The sequence below is a fragment of the Melozone crissalis genome, unplaced genomic scaffold (assembly GCF_028551555.1).
Source record: "Melozone crissalis strain CALT ecotype California unplaced genomic scaffold, PUWL_Pcris_2 ptg000041l_1, whole genome shotgun sequence".
NCBI lineage: Eukaryota > Metazoa > Chordata > Aves > Passeriformes > Passerellidae > Melozone > Melozone crissalis.
The window spans coordinates 3,167,116-3,182,277 of NW_026535819.1; the positions used below are offsets into that span (position 1 = coordinate 3,167,116).

The following is a 15,162-nucleotide window of genomic DNA, read 5'->3' on the forward strand; positions in this document are numbered from 1 at the left end:
ATTCTCCCCTCAAAAAAAACCCAACCAAACAAAACAATATCAAACCAAACTGAATAACCCCAAACAAACCAAAACAACAACAGAAAACCCCAAGAACCCGATGGAAACGTTGCTCTGGAGATTCAGTGCAAGATGGGAGCTGCAGAGCACACTGCAAACCCCAGCCTCAGCCAGAAGTCATTAATCCAAGCCATATTTATGCCTGTAAGAATAATTTTTAACACCTTGAACACCCCCAAAGCTCTGCCATAAGTCACTGATGTGTTCCCTGTGCATATCCGTGCTCCCAGCACCTGCAAAATTACAAATTGCAGGCAGCAGACCTCAGAACAAATCTCATTTTTCAAGGTCTTTAATTAAATCCCCATCCCTGAGGAAAGCCACAGAGTTTGTCACTGGGATGAGGAGGCTCATCAGGAACATTCCCAGTTCTCCCAGTTCAGGGAACTGGGCAGCCCTGGATAAAAGGAAAAATCAGGTTTTTAAACAGAGCAATGTCTGGATTCCAGGAAATTCTAAAGCTGAGCTGGTCTAGGGAAGGTTCCAATGAGATGAGCTTAAAGATCCCTCCCAACCCAAACCTGACAAAATTCAGAGGAATTCCTTTAATCTCTTTAATCTTCCTTCAACTTTTTGCCTTCCACCACCCTTCAAAATGGAATAAAATTCACTTGGAGACACAAATTTCTGTGCACAGCTGCCCTGCTGTTGTTTCAGCACCCTGACTGAGACATTTGGGGTCTGCAGGAGGGGTGGGCAGCCTGGAATGGGAGAATTTTCTTCCATATTCAGATTTGGAGCAGGCAAAGGACATCCCAAAACCCTTCAGGGGTTTATGGTGCAGCTCTCAGTCACGCTGAGGTTTGTGTGCCATAAAGTGAGGAATGAAAAATCATTCCCAGCTCATTCCAGGTGCAACTTCCTCACCATTTATCAGGCTGGGGATTTGCAGCCCAGGGATGCAGATTTGCTGGAATGGTTTTTTGTGGTATACAAACAACACAGAAAATTGTCATTTATCTTCCAGCATATAAAGCCAATAGGGATAATTTCAGGAGTAGTGAAAACAATTTCAGGACACCTTCCACTGTCCCAGGGTGCTCCAAACCCTGTCCAACCTGGCCTTGGACACATCCAGAGATGGGGAATCCACAATTTCTCTGCACCACCTGAGCCAGGGCCTCCCCACCCTCACACAAAGCTGTTCCAGATTTTTAATGGGAAAAAAAGAAAAGTGTCACACAGAAGTTGTTCCATAAAAAAAGTGTTTTCCACCCCAAGCCATGAGGGGTCAGAGCATGAGGAGGGACATGAGGAGCTCTTGGTGAACCCCAAATTTCAATCCCAACCTGCAAAAGCCATCCAAGGTTGGGGTCCCTGCAGGAAGAAGCAGAGAATCCCCATGGCACAGGGACTGCTGCTCCAAATAAACCCTTCCCCTTCCAGCTCCAAATAAACCCTTCCCCTTCCAGCTTTACCAGCCTAAAAATCCTTTTCCAAGGTATTTTTAGCCCTAAATAAACACCCAATTATTCCCTTTGCAGGGCCCAGCCCTTTCTCTGTGCTCTGGTTTCTCACTCCCCAGAGGTTGCCTTGAACATCAGGGCTTAAGTTTGGAATTAAAACCAAGAGGTATTTATATATTCTACCCTAATTTAGGGATATTCTATTATTCCTAGAGTTCCTGTGGCAGATCCAGAAGAAATAAAAGCAAGTTTATTTGCTTTTATTATTTTATTTTATTATTTTTTTTTTTTCAGGACTCGAAGTTGCTTCCCCTCAGTGATGCTTTTTTTATGGAGCTGGGAGTCTCCTTTTCAGTCTCCTGGGATTTCAACAATTTTGACTTCTTATCCAAACACTTTTCACCACAGCTGACCTGAGAATAGCTGACTAAAACAGGGTGGCAGAGGCTAAAATAAAACAGGGCCGAAAATAAGGATATCAGGGCCCAGCTGCATGCTTTGGATGGGCTTAACAGAGCCTCTTAAATTCTTCAGCATCCCAGCAGCCCAATAAAACACAATTATTTATTTGGGCAGAGAGAAAAGGCGTTTTAAGGAGGAGAATTGAAGAATGCGAGCTCCAGGATTGAGGATAATGAAGGTTGTTCCTTAGGAAGGGGTTAAAAACTTAAAAAAAAAATTAAAATTAAATTTAATTTTTTAAAAATTAATGTTTAAATTAATTTTCAATTTTAATTTAAAAAAATTAAAAATTAAAAAATTAATTTAATTTAATTAAAATTTTTAATTTAAATTAAAAAGGGGAATTAAAAAATAAAAAAGGCAGCTATGGAAAGGGTCAGAACTCATCTGCTCCTCCCAAGAGCTACCACAGAGCTGTGTCAATTCACACTGCTCCAGATTGCAGAATATTTCACCAGTGACTCATGACATCCCCTTATTTATATATTTTTTTCTTTTTAAAAAAAGCCCAAATAGTCCCAACTCGGAACAAAGGGAACCATTATGCAGAGTCAGATTGGAAGGATCCTACATCTAATCCCAAAAGGAAAAGAAAGAAACCCAGAAAGAACTGACACTGGAGCAGCTCAGAGACTCCAAAGAATCAAATAATCTCTGTTCCTTTGAGCAGAAAGGAATTTTTAAAAATTTTTTAAATTATATTTTTTAATAATCAATCATTTGTGTTTGTGACAAAGCCATGGTGTTAGCAGCTCACAGTGAGCAAAGGGCAAGGTTTTCCTTCATGGAATATCATAAAAATCTGCAAAATTTACAGATAAAATGCCAAAAATCAGGAAAACATCGAGGATTTGAGGGGAAACCCCAGCCCTGTTCAAGGACAGCAGAAATCCTGCTTGTTTTAAGAGATTTGGGATTTTCAGCAGCACCTACCCTGGGGATTTCACTTTTCCAAGGAGCTGTTACCCGCATTGCACAAATCCTGGGATAAAACCATGAAAACCCCTCAGGGAACAGGGACAGGAGTTGGGGTGTCCCTAAAAGGTTTGGGGGTGCAAGGCACAAAACTTCCCTTTCCCTGGTCCTGGTTATTCTGCTTATTTCCACCAAATTTGTCCATTTTGGCTGATTTTTAAGATTTCTTGGTTTAGAAAAAAGATGCTCCTTGTCCTTCTTGTGTCCTCACACCTCATCTTCCACCCCATCCTGATCCCATTTCTCCAGCACCTTCTGGAAAATACTAAGAGGGAACATAATCCTTTGCTGTGCCGCTTTCCTGGGCACAAAATTCCTTTTAAAACTGGTTTTGTGATCCTTTTTGATAGCCCTGAAGTGCTGAGAGATATTTTTTATTTTATCCTACAAGGCAGAGCTCTCCAAGCTCCCCCCTGCACACGGAGCAGGAATTTCTGGGTCACTGTGACATTTTGGGAAGTGCTCCAGCCCCAGTTTCCTTCCTGGCAGGAGCTTTGCCCTTTGAACCACTGAGGGTGGAATTTTGGGAGCTGTGAGAGCTCCAAACTCCCTCCCTCAGCAGATCCACAGATGGCATAAGGAGCAGCTCCTTAAAACCAGCCAAAAGGGGTGAAATTTTTGTCTCCCTCGCCCCCAGGCTCTGGTTTGTTACACAAAATCAGTTCAAAATCAGTCCAAGGCCTCTGGATTGCCTCAGCCCTCAGAGAGCACCTGGAGATGGAAAACCAGAGAATCCCAACAGATGGAAATGACATCCAAGGATTCTGCCACGCTTCCCAAGCAAACCTTGGCACCTCTCTGGAGATGGAACATTGAAGTTTTCCACGACTTTTGATAAAGGGGATGGCTCAGAACCCACTGAGGGCAGGTTTATTTGGGATATTAAGAATTAATTCTCCCCTGGGATCGCAGCGAGGCCTTTCCCAGTTTCCCTCCCCTGCCGTGGGGTTCATTCCCAAGCACAGAACCTCCTGCACCTGAAGGTGGAAAAGGAAATTCCAACCTTTTCTCTCTGCTCTGAAGAGTCCCAGCGTTCCCAGACAATCTGGCACTGGGACAGCAGCAGCATTTTCAGAGCAATTTGTAATAATCAACCACTTAAAGCCCTGCAAGGCTTAATTAGGGCCCAGGCTTGCAGCACATTAAAATCAACAACAAGCTTTGCAACTGGTTTTAATGGGGGGCAGAGCAGCTATTCCTGCAAGGAAGCATCTGAAGCTGGCAGAATCTTCTGGAAAAGGGGAAGGAATAAAGGAGAGCTGGCCTAAGAGCGGCCTCCTCCTCAAGGCCTCCCTCAAAATTGAACAAATCCACCCAAAAATCAACAGCTAAACTGAGATTTTCCCTGTAAAATCAAACCCCTCTGGGTTGTTTTATGCAGGTGAGGGTGTCCCTGTATCCCAAGGGTGCCACTGGAATGGGAATTATTGCCCCAGGTTGGAGCCACCCCACACACTCAGGGTGGTGTCCAACACCCAGGAAACACCAGCCCGTGCCTGTGGGGGTTTATATGGAATTTCTATGGAATTTTTAGTGGATTTTAATGAATTTCTATGGACTTTCTACGGACTTTCTATGGAGCCAGCAGCCTCCATGGGTGTCAGGGCATATTGGGAACAGAGTGAGCAACAATTTTGGGGTTTTTCCCCCCCTCCTGACCCAGTGGAAGCACAGGATGCTCCAACCTTATAGGATAACCTAAACCACATCTCTCAGCACTTCAGGGGTATCAAAAAGGATCACAAAACCACTTTTAAATGGAATTTTGTGCCCAGGAAAACAGCACAGCAAAGGATTCTGTTCCCTCTCAGCATCTTCCAGCAGCACTCGGGGGAAGGTGCTGGAGAAATGGGACCCGGATGTGCTGGAAGATGAGGTGTGGGACACAGGAGACAAGAAGGACAAGGAGCATCTTTTCTAAACCAAGAAATCTGGAAAAATCAGCCAAAATGCAGAAATTTGGTGTAAATAACCAGAATAAACCCCTTTTTTCCAGCCTTCCCAGCCCTTTGCTGAGTGGATGAGCCAGCCCTGAGCTTATTTAAGCACATTAACACAAGCACCTGCAGAATTAGCATCACTTCCAGCCCGCTAAACCCCGGCTGAGCTCAGCCTGGCACTTCCCATTACCACTTCAAAGGCAGCAAATCCCCCCCGGGTACTGCCCCACCCCAGGTAAAACCTGGCTGGGATGCTCCCAAAAACACAGAAATCCATTTTCATGCACTGCAGGTTTCACAGTTGTCTGCAAAGTTAATGGGAGCAGGCAGAAGTAATTTCATTTTTAAATATTTCATTGGATGGTTTTTTAAAAAAAAATCCCAACCTTGAATTATTTCCAGCCCTGCTCTACACTCCACTATTCTGACACGGGGAGAGAAATGTAAAACCAATTATTTCCTGCAGATGCTTAAACCAAACCAACTCTGTGCATTTAGTTCATATCTGATTCTCCTCAAAAAAAAAAAAAAAAAATACAGCCAGCAGGCAAATTTCAAATTAATACCTGCTTGACTTCATGAGGAGTGTTCCTGAAGCTTGTTTCCCAAAGTTTCCTCTGGAGCATTAATTCCTGAGTTTACATAACCCACACTGCACCACAAAGGTGCTGCTTTTAGGGGAAGAATATGAGGAAAAAAACCCCCAGAACTGACTGAATTTCATCCCCAAGGAGCTGCAGTGCCCTCAAGGGATGACTTTGAGGGCAGGGAGAAATTCACCACTCCAATTCCCCATTCTCAGTGATTTTCTCACTTCTAATCCACATTTATCCAGCAGGTCTTGCTCCCAATTAGGTGTTTAGATGGATTTTCGTGTGAACATTGCCAGGAAATGTTATTTTACTGTAGGCCAGGGGAGGATTTTATGATAATACAGAACCTGGTGATCCCAAACAGGCTCATCCAAGCACAACATCCAGCTCCTATCCCTTTACCCTTTTTTAAATTATATTTCCTCACTCAGAAATGGCATTTTTTGGGGTTTTTGCATTAAAATCCCAGGATTCATCCCCTTGGTTCAGGGAGAAGGTTTGTTCCCATTAAACGAGCACATCCAGAGGGATTAGGAACTCCTGCCCAGCTTTGATAGAGCTTTGTGATCTCTGCTCCTCGGTCACTAGGGGAGAAAGGCAACCCCCAGCGGCATCTCCATTACAATCACAGCTAATTACTGAGCTAATTAGCCGGCTCCTCCCTCCCCATCCCACCTGCCGTGGGATAGGAACCTCTCCATGGGGATAGAAACCTCTGCAGGGAAAACAAACCCCTCTAAAACAGAGATCCAAACCTCTCCATGGGATACAAACCCCAAGAACAGGGATCCAAACCTCTCAAAATAGGGATCCAAACTTTTTCATGAGGATAAAACCCCCCCAAATAGGGATCCAAACCCTCCAAAGAGGTATCCAAATACTCCATGGGGATAAAACCCTCCACGGGGATCCAAACCCCCCAAACAAGGATCTAAACTTCTCCATGTGGATCCAAACCCTCCATGCAGATAAAAACTCCCAAAACAGGGATCCAAACCTCTCCATGGGATACAAATTCCCAAAGCAGAGATCCAAACCCCCAAACCAGGGATCCAAACTTCTCCATGGGAATCCAAACCCTCAAAACTGGGATCCAAACCTCTCCATGGGGATCCAAACCCCCAAAACAAGGATCCAAACTTCTCCATGGGGATAAAAACCCCCCAAAATATGAATCCAAACTTCTCCATGGGGATAAAAACCGCCAGAATAGGGATCGAAACTTCTCCATGGGATCCAAACCCCTCCATGGGGACAAAAAACCCCAAAACAGGGATCCAAAACCTCAAAACAGGGATCCAAACTTCTCAATGGGGATAAAAACCCCCCAAAACAGGGATCCAAACTTCTCCATGAGATACAAACCCCAAAACAGGGATCAAACGTCTCCATGGGATCCAAACTCTCAAAACTGGGATCCAAACACTCCATGGGGATGCAAACCTCCAAAACAGGGATCCAAACTTCACCATGGGGATAAAACCCCCCAAAATGTGGTACAAACTTCTCCATGGGATACAATCCTTCCATGGGGATAAAAACCCCTAAAACAGGGATCCAAACCCCTAAAATAGGGATCCAAACTTCTCCATGGGGATAAAAACTCCCAAAACAGGGATCCAAACCCCCAAAACAGGGATCAAACCCCTCCATGGGATCCCGAGCCACTCCAAACCCCATCCCTCACACCCAATCCACGAGCTGATGGATCTCTGCTCACCAATATTCCTATAAAATCCTGGCTCCATCTGCCTGGAAGCCACGATGGGGTTGCAAGGGGTGATTTAAAGAAATCTGGGTCACAGCTGCACGTTCCTTCCCCTCCCTCCTTTCAGATGCTCCCCATTAAACTGGTTACAAGGTGACATTGGAAATATCTGCTGCATTTAAGAGCTGAGATGTCATTTCAGGTCTTCCATTCTCCACACAGGACTCAAACCCAAAGATAGCATCTCAAAAAATTGAAATATGCTCCTAAAAAAAAAAAAAAAAAAGCCAACAAGAACTATCCAAGATCTTCATCCAAAAAATTTTCCCAGGACTCAACCCAAGGCTGGCCCAGACAAATATTTACAGAATTATTCACATGGGTTTGTTTGAAATAAAGAGCCTTTTATGATCATTACTTTGGCATCAAACATCTAATTAGGGGCCAATGAGAGTTATAAAAAATCTCTGAGCTCTCCTTGTCAGTGCTGCTGGGACTGGAGAGATTTGTCCCAGACCTGCTGCTCCCCTGGGAAAATAAATCCCAATGGGATTGGGCATGGGATGGAGCAGGAAGGGCTCAGGGAAATGGAAAAGTGATGGGAAAAGGGTCAGAAATGTCCCCTTGTGGATGGTTAAGGCTGAAACTCTGAAATTGGCATTTTTGGCTTCAACAAAACCCCTGGAATTGGCATTTTTGGCTTCAACAAAAACCCTGGAATTGGCATTTTTAGGCCCCTCTGCTTCTTTTGGGATGAGCCTTTCCTGCAGGGCACCCAAAGCAGACCTGGACTCCCAAGTCCCACACAAAATGTGATGAAATTCAGCAATCTGAGCAAATCTTCAACACTTAGATCCCTTTGTGCTGAGTCTCCAGAGAGGACTTTCCCTTCCTGATGTTCCAGCCTCCAATCCCCATCACTGCTCCAGGTACTGGTTCCTAAATCCCCTCCAATTTTCTCAAATGTATTAAAAAAAGGGATAAAACTCAACATTTCCATCACTGAGTTGATAAATCTCAGCATTCCCATCACTGCTTCAGGTGCTCATTCTTAAGTCCCTTCCAATTTTTTGGAATCTATTTAAAAAAAGATAAAACTCAATATTCCCATCCCTGCCTTGCGTGGAAGGACCAGTGACCACATTTTGATTTTGTTTTGCTTTGTTGATATCACTGAAGAGCCAGTTTGCCATCAGACAGCTGAATTCTATAAAAGGAAAACAAACAAAGCCCAGCTTTGGAAATAAATCTGATTTTAGAGGGGAGGTTTGGTGCAGAATCTCCCCACAGAACTCTTCCAGGCCCTAAATCCTAAATCCCACTGAGGAACAACACATGGCTTTGCTTTCCAACAATCCCAATTTGCTCTGTATTTATTTCTTAATAAGGCTGGCAGAACCCGGCTCTAAGAGATTGGAAGCCACAGCTTCCAATAAATAAAAATAAATAAATTTAAAAAAAAAATTAAAATAAATAAATAAATAAATCACATTTCTCTAAGAACACACACACACACAAAAAATCACATTTCTCTAAGAGCACAGCACAAACCCATCCATTTTCAGGGTGCTGAGCAGTGAAATCACAGCACAGAGACACAAACGAGATCCAGCACAGCCACCTTGGGCACCTCCAGCAGCAAAATCAGTGCCCCAAAGCCCCAGGGCTGAGAGATTTTGAATTCTGCAGCCCCACAGGAGCATTTTGGCTCCAAAGGATCAATTCCCACATGGCTGCTCTGAACAGATTGGGGTTGATTTGTTCTCTGCCCAGGTCTTGACTCCAGAACAAGCAGAGCCCACCTCATTCTCACCCTTGCAAAGGGTGCAAAAAAGCAGCAGGTTGGAAAGAGATGAGAAAAAAGCAGAAAAAAACCCCCAATACCTGACACAGATGAGTAAAAAGCAGCAAAGAAACCAATACCTGACACAGATGAGTAAAAAGCAGCAAAGAAATCAATACCTGCCACATCCACCCCTTGTTCAGCTGCTCTCTCCACAGCACTGGGAGTTTACCTTGGCATTATCCCTTTAAATGCTTCAAAGGCTCCCAAAATCTCCTGGTGGATTTCTTTTCCTCTGTTCTGATAAGCAGGGTGATAACACCAAGGGTCACAGGAGTCAGGGAGAGTGAAGGGAGAGTTCTGAGCAAGCAGCAGAGCTCTCCTTAATCACCCATGTTCCTCATTAAGGCCTAATTAAACACCTGATTTATCAACCTGACACTGGAGGTTTTCACACCCCACAAGCATCATCACTTCCCCCCAAGCACCAGAACCTGCTCAGCTTCCCAGCCCAGCCCTGGGATGGCCACCAATGTCCCCATGGCCCTGGGACAGTTTTTGGGGAGCAGACAAGGGCCAGGAACCTGCCCAAAAATCCCCACAAAGCTGTTGTCACATCCAGAGCTGGCTGTGCCAAGCTCACCTCCAGGTTTGCTCCTCCAGCACCCCAGAGTGGGGTTTGGCTTTGGAAAACACTGAGGGAAAACAGGATCCAGGCATTTCTCCTGTGCCAAGCACAGCCTGGCACTCATAGCAACAAAACTTCACCCAGGGGAAGGAAGGAGGACCAGAAAACCTTCCCAAAACATGACCCAGGGGAAGGAAAGAGGGATCAGAAACCCTTCCCAAAACTTCACCCAGGAAAAGCAACCAGGACCAGAAACCCTTCCCAAAACATCACCCAGGGGAAGGAAAGAAGGACCAGAAAACTGTTCCCAAAACATCACCCAGGGGAAGAAAAGAATGACCAGAAACCTTTCCTAAAACTTCACCCAAGAGAAGGAAAGAAGGACCAGAAAACCCTTCCCAAAACATGACCCAGGGGAAAGAAAGAAGGATCAGAAACCCTTCCCAAAACATCACACAGGGTATAGAAGCAGGACCAGAAACCCCTCCCAAAACATCACCAAGGAAAAGGAATCAGGACCAGAATCCCTTCCCAAAACATCACCCAGGGGAAGGAACCAGGACAACTGCAAGGCCCTTCCCAGGGAAGCTGCTGCATCCCTGCCTTGCGCGGCTGGGATAAAATTATTTCCAAGATAAAATTCATCTTTGACTCCCCAGTCCATCCTTCCCTGCCAGACATTCCCTTCCTGCCAAGCCAAATCCCATCTTTCCCCATTAACAGCTGCTCCATCCTGCTGCAAATCCCAATTTTGGGGTCACACTTTAGGGGTTGCCTTTCAGCTCCTGCTCTGGTTGTGGCGGACAAAAATCCCTCATTCCTTCCAGTGGCTTGGATATTTGGGAGAAATGAGGGAAGGAGCACAGTTTGAGAGAAATGAGGGAGAAATGAGGAAAGGAGCACAATCTGGGAGAAATGAGGGAGAAATGAGGGAAGGAGCACAATTCCAGCATCTGGAAAAGCACAGGATGACATTTCCAACCTGTTGTAAACAGGGAGAAAAGTTGTGGGTGGTATTTTTACCCTGCACACTGAGGAGTTAAAGGCACTGGGAGAGGAATGAGGGAAGGAAATATTTAGCATGCTGGAGACAAGGCAGATGCTGAGTTATCAGCATATTTTATCCTGTATTTCAGGAAGATTGATTCCTGCATGGAGCATTTTGATGTTCTCCTCATCACTAAATAAACAGCACATAAACAACTTAGTGCTGGGCTTAAAATTGATCTGGGTCCATTTTTCTGTGCCCTCATTTTGAACCCAGAGGGAAGGGAGATCTTCCATAGCTACAGGAAAAGAAATGCTGTCTTTCTAATGCAAAGAGATCACTCAGAGTGATCCCTTCATGAGCATGCTGAGAAAGAAAGGAGAAGGGAGAAATCATCCAATAAAATACAACACCAGCTGCAGACAGAACTCCAAATGGGAGAGTTTGGAACCTTTTTTCTGGTGACTTCTGCCCAAACCCACCAGGACATGGATGCAGAAAGGATCCAGCTGTAAACGCATCACTGCCATGCACAAGGAATTGAATAATTTCATATCAACCCCAGGATATTACCCCAGGTAATATAAAAATCGTATCAACCCCAGGATATTACCCCAGGTAATATAAAACAATATTTTATGTTATTTTTGTAAAATATAAAAAACTAATTAAAAAAGTAATATAAACCCCAGGTCAAATTCAGCTCAAAAGCAGCTCCTTCTTCACACCCATCCCTTAACTCTGGGTTAATAACTCTGGGTTATTTCACCCCCAGGGTTCCTCAATGATTATTCCCAATCAGGCCTGAGTTCCCAGAAGAATTTCCCACATTTTCCTGTGTCAGTTGACACTGCACAGGCCTGCCCTACCTGTCTGCCCCAGCACTCCCTCCACTGCCATCCCTGGCTCAATAAAACAGGAAGGAAATTCCCCCAAAATTAATTTCTTTAGTCACTTTTGATACTCAGCATCAGAGAACCCAAGTTCAGTTTCCCAGAAGCTCCCTCTCATTTTCCACATCTATTTTTAGACTTTCCATTGACTAAAACTGAGTTTGGGCATTTTGCCACCATCAGAAAAAAATCATCAACAAAGCCCCAAATCCCACCCTGGGTTTTTGAGCTGGAGCAAAGATTGGGGCAGATTTCACTCCCCCAAAATCAGATTTTTCCACAAAAAGCTCCATCCAGGCCACCAGAATGGGGCAGCAGCAGAGGCTCAGCTGTTTGCAGGCTGGCAGGGACCCTGCTGCTAAAAGGAGTGAAATGTTTGTTCAGGGTTTGGGATTAGTGTCCCCAGGGCAAGGAGGGCCCCAGCCTGTCTGGCCAAGGCTTTGGAGAAGGGAGGGAAACCCTGCTGGGCTCTCAGCACCCCTCAGAGCATCTTTAACTCAGGCTCTGCCTCTCAGCATCCCAGGGTTTATTGGGGTGGGTTTTGATTCCCTTCAGCTGAGGAGCACAAAGTTCTTTATGGGTATTTCCACACCCAGACCAAGCTCTGGTTCCCATTTCACAGGAAAAATCTGGATCAGTTTGGTGTTATCTCCATTGCCATAAGAAATCCCACCCAGAACTGTAAAATCCTTGAAAAACTCCCAAAAACTCCCATGGGCAGCACAGAGAGGACTCCTGCAGAAATCCTAAATTTCCATGGAGTGCCAGCACAGACAGCAGCAGCAGAAGGGATGAAAGAAGTTTTGTAATTTGGGAGTGATGCTGCCCTGCAGAACATCTTGAACTTGTGCTCTGACTGTCCCAGAGCATCCCAGGGTTTATTGGGGTGGGTTTTGATTCCCTTCAGCTGAGGAGCACAAAGTTCTTTATGGGTATTTCCACACCCAGACCAAGCTCTGGTTCCTATTTCACAGGAAAAATCTGGATCAGTTTGGTGTTATCCCTGTTACCATAAGAAACTCCACCGTGTTTTCCTACCCTAAATCCCACCCAGAACTGCAAAATCCTGGAAGAATTCCCAAACTGTAAAATCCTGAAAAATTCCCCAAAACTCCTGTCGGGAGCAAAGGCATCACGCCAAGAGCAGCAGCAGGAAGAGATGAAGGAAGTTTTGTAATTTGGCAGGTGTTCTGCAAAGGTGCAGAACACCTTTAACTTGTGCTCTGTCTCAGAGCATCCCAAGGTTTATTGGGGTGGATTTTGATTCCCTTCAACTGAGGTTCTTTATGGGCATTTCCACACCCAGACCAAGTTCTGGTTCCCATTTCACAGGAAAAATCTGTATCAGTTTGGTGTTATCCCCATTGCCATAAGAAGTCCCACTGTGTTTTCCTACCCTGAATCCCACCCAGAACTGTAAAATCCTGGAAAAATTCCCAAACTGTAAAATCCTGAAAAATTCCCCAAAACTCCTGTGGGCAGCAAAGGCAGCACACCAAGAGCAGCAGCAGGAAGAGGTGAAGGAAGTTTTGTGATTTGGGAGTGACGCTGCCCTGCAGAAACAACACACCTTTAATTTGTATTTAAATTGGGCAGTGCAGAGAGGATTCCTGCAGAAATCCCAAACTTCCATGGAGTGCCGGCACAGAGAGCAGCAGCAGCAGGAGATGAAGGGAAGTTTTGTCATTCAGGAGTGATGCTGCCCTGCTTGTTCCCTCCCAAATCCCCAAACCAGCAGAGGCTGCTCCCAGCCCTGGATCCACCCCAGCTCCACGTGGACCAGGGCAGTGCTGCAAGAGCCTGGGGCACAGCCAGGGAGCCAAAAATTCCCATTTCTACCCGGCCAGGGGCCCTGGGCCAGGACAAAACTCAGCCTGAGCCTCAGAGGGTCAGAGCACAGCCCTGGGGTGGATTTCAGATTCACTGAGGCTGGAAAAGACCTTAAGGATCAGAGAGTCCAAGCAGAATTGCCAGCACAGAGAGCACAGCTGGGTTGGGAATTGGGGATGAAGGATCCAGCATCCTTAGGTGTCACTGACATATTTTTATGAAAATCCTTTTGCTGGGATTTTTTCTTTTGAGAAGCCGAGAAATCTCAGCAAAGAAATGCAAACAATAATTATTTGATGGTTGTGGAATGCGGCTGGGAGATGGTTTATTAACAAGTGCATTTTTGATTGGTTTGATGTGAATTGTTTTTATCTAATGACTAATTATGGCTTAGTTGTGTTGAGATTGTGAGTAATTAGGAATTTTCATTATTCATTCTTTGCTAACCTTCTGATGTCTCCTTTCTCTTTCTTTAGTATAGTTCTAATATATCATTTTCTTATAATATGAAATGATATGAAATGATAAGAAATTATATGATATAATATAATGTAATTAATACAATATAATATGATATAATATAATGTAAATAATATAATGTAAATAATATAATATAATCTAAATTATACATAATTATATTATATATATTATATATAATGATATATAATTATATATAATATTGTATGTAAAATATTGTATATTGTATATTATATAATACATATATTATATTATATTATATTATATTATATTATATTATATTATATTATAATCAACCTTCTAAAACATAAAGTCAGGATTCTTGTCCTGAACACCCTCAAATCCCACCACACTCAGGGATGCTGTCAAAGCTCTGGAGCTCTTTCCTGACTTTGTTCTTGTGTTTTAGGGCTGATCCTGCCCAGCCTTTCCCAGTTGCTGTAGGAATGTCTGGGCTTGGAGGAGCCTGAGCTGCTCCCTGCAGCCTCCCAGCTGCCTGATACAGCTCCTTCATTGCAGAGCACTGGGAAAAAATGGATTTTTGCAGAGCAGGTATGGCCCTCATTGTTCTGCTCTTCTGCATCCTGCAGGGAATCAGGACTTGGAGGGAAAAAAATAAAAAATAAATAAAAATTAAAAAAACCCCAGAGCCAGTTCGGGTCTGTTGGCTCCTCCTTCCATCCCAGCTCCTGAGGTCAGCAGGGAAAGCATCCAAGAGCTGCAGAAAAGCCAGATTGTTTTAATTTAAACATTTGCGAGAGGCAGAGTGAGGGACTTTCTCCCCCCAAGTGCTCAGGACGTGCGGATGTGCCTCTCCCCGTCCCGGCCAGCCCTGCTGAGAGAACATTCCTGCAGTTTTCCATCGCATCCCGAGTGCCAGAGGGAGAAACCCCCTTCCCTCCCAGACCTGCTGCCTCTCCTGGAGCACAGACATCCAGGGATTGCCCTCCCTGTCCCACAGAAAGGGAATGAGGAGCACATCAGGATGAGCCTTGGAAACCAGAGCTGATCCTTCCAGGAACCCCCCAGGCAGCAGAGCTGTGTTTGAGGCATGCACAGCCTCCTATTTTCCAATAAAAACCCTCCAAGGGGCATTTCCAGGGAGGTTTGTGCCCTGCTTCAAGGATTCTCCTGTGGAATCACACCCCAGCTCTGCTCCAACCATCTCCAACCTCCCCACTCCCCTGCACAAATCCTACGGTTCCATGAAATACCAGCACAATCCCAATATTTCACCTCACAACCAGGCACAGCCCCCAAGATCAGATCCAGCTCTTGATCAGCTCTGGTCCCACCATCTCCCTGAGGGATTTCTCATACCTCTGCAGAAATTTCCATAGAATATCAAAATTTCCAAATTTCCTCCCAGATTTCCATGGAATACCAGCACAATCCCAATGTTTCACCCCAAACCAGGCC

At 44.8% G+C, this 15,162-nt stretch overlaps 1 protein-coding gene across 1 annotated transcript in view; it reads right to left on the minus strand.

Moving 5' to 3' along the window:
- The window catches only part of COL5A1 (collagen type V alpha 1 chain), a 128,448-nt gene that overhangs the window by 103,742 nt on the left and 9,544 nt on the right, over window positions 1-15,162 (minus strand).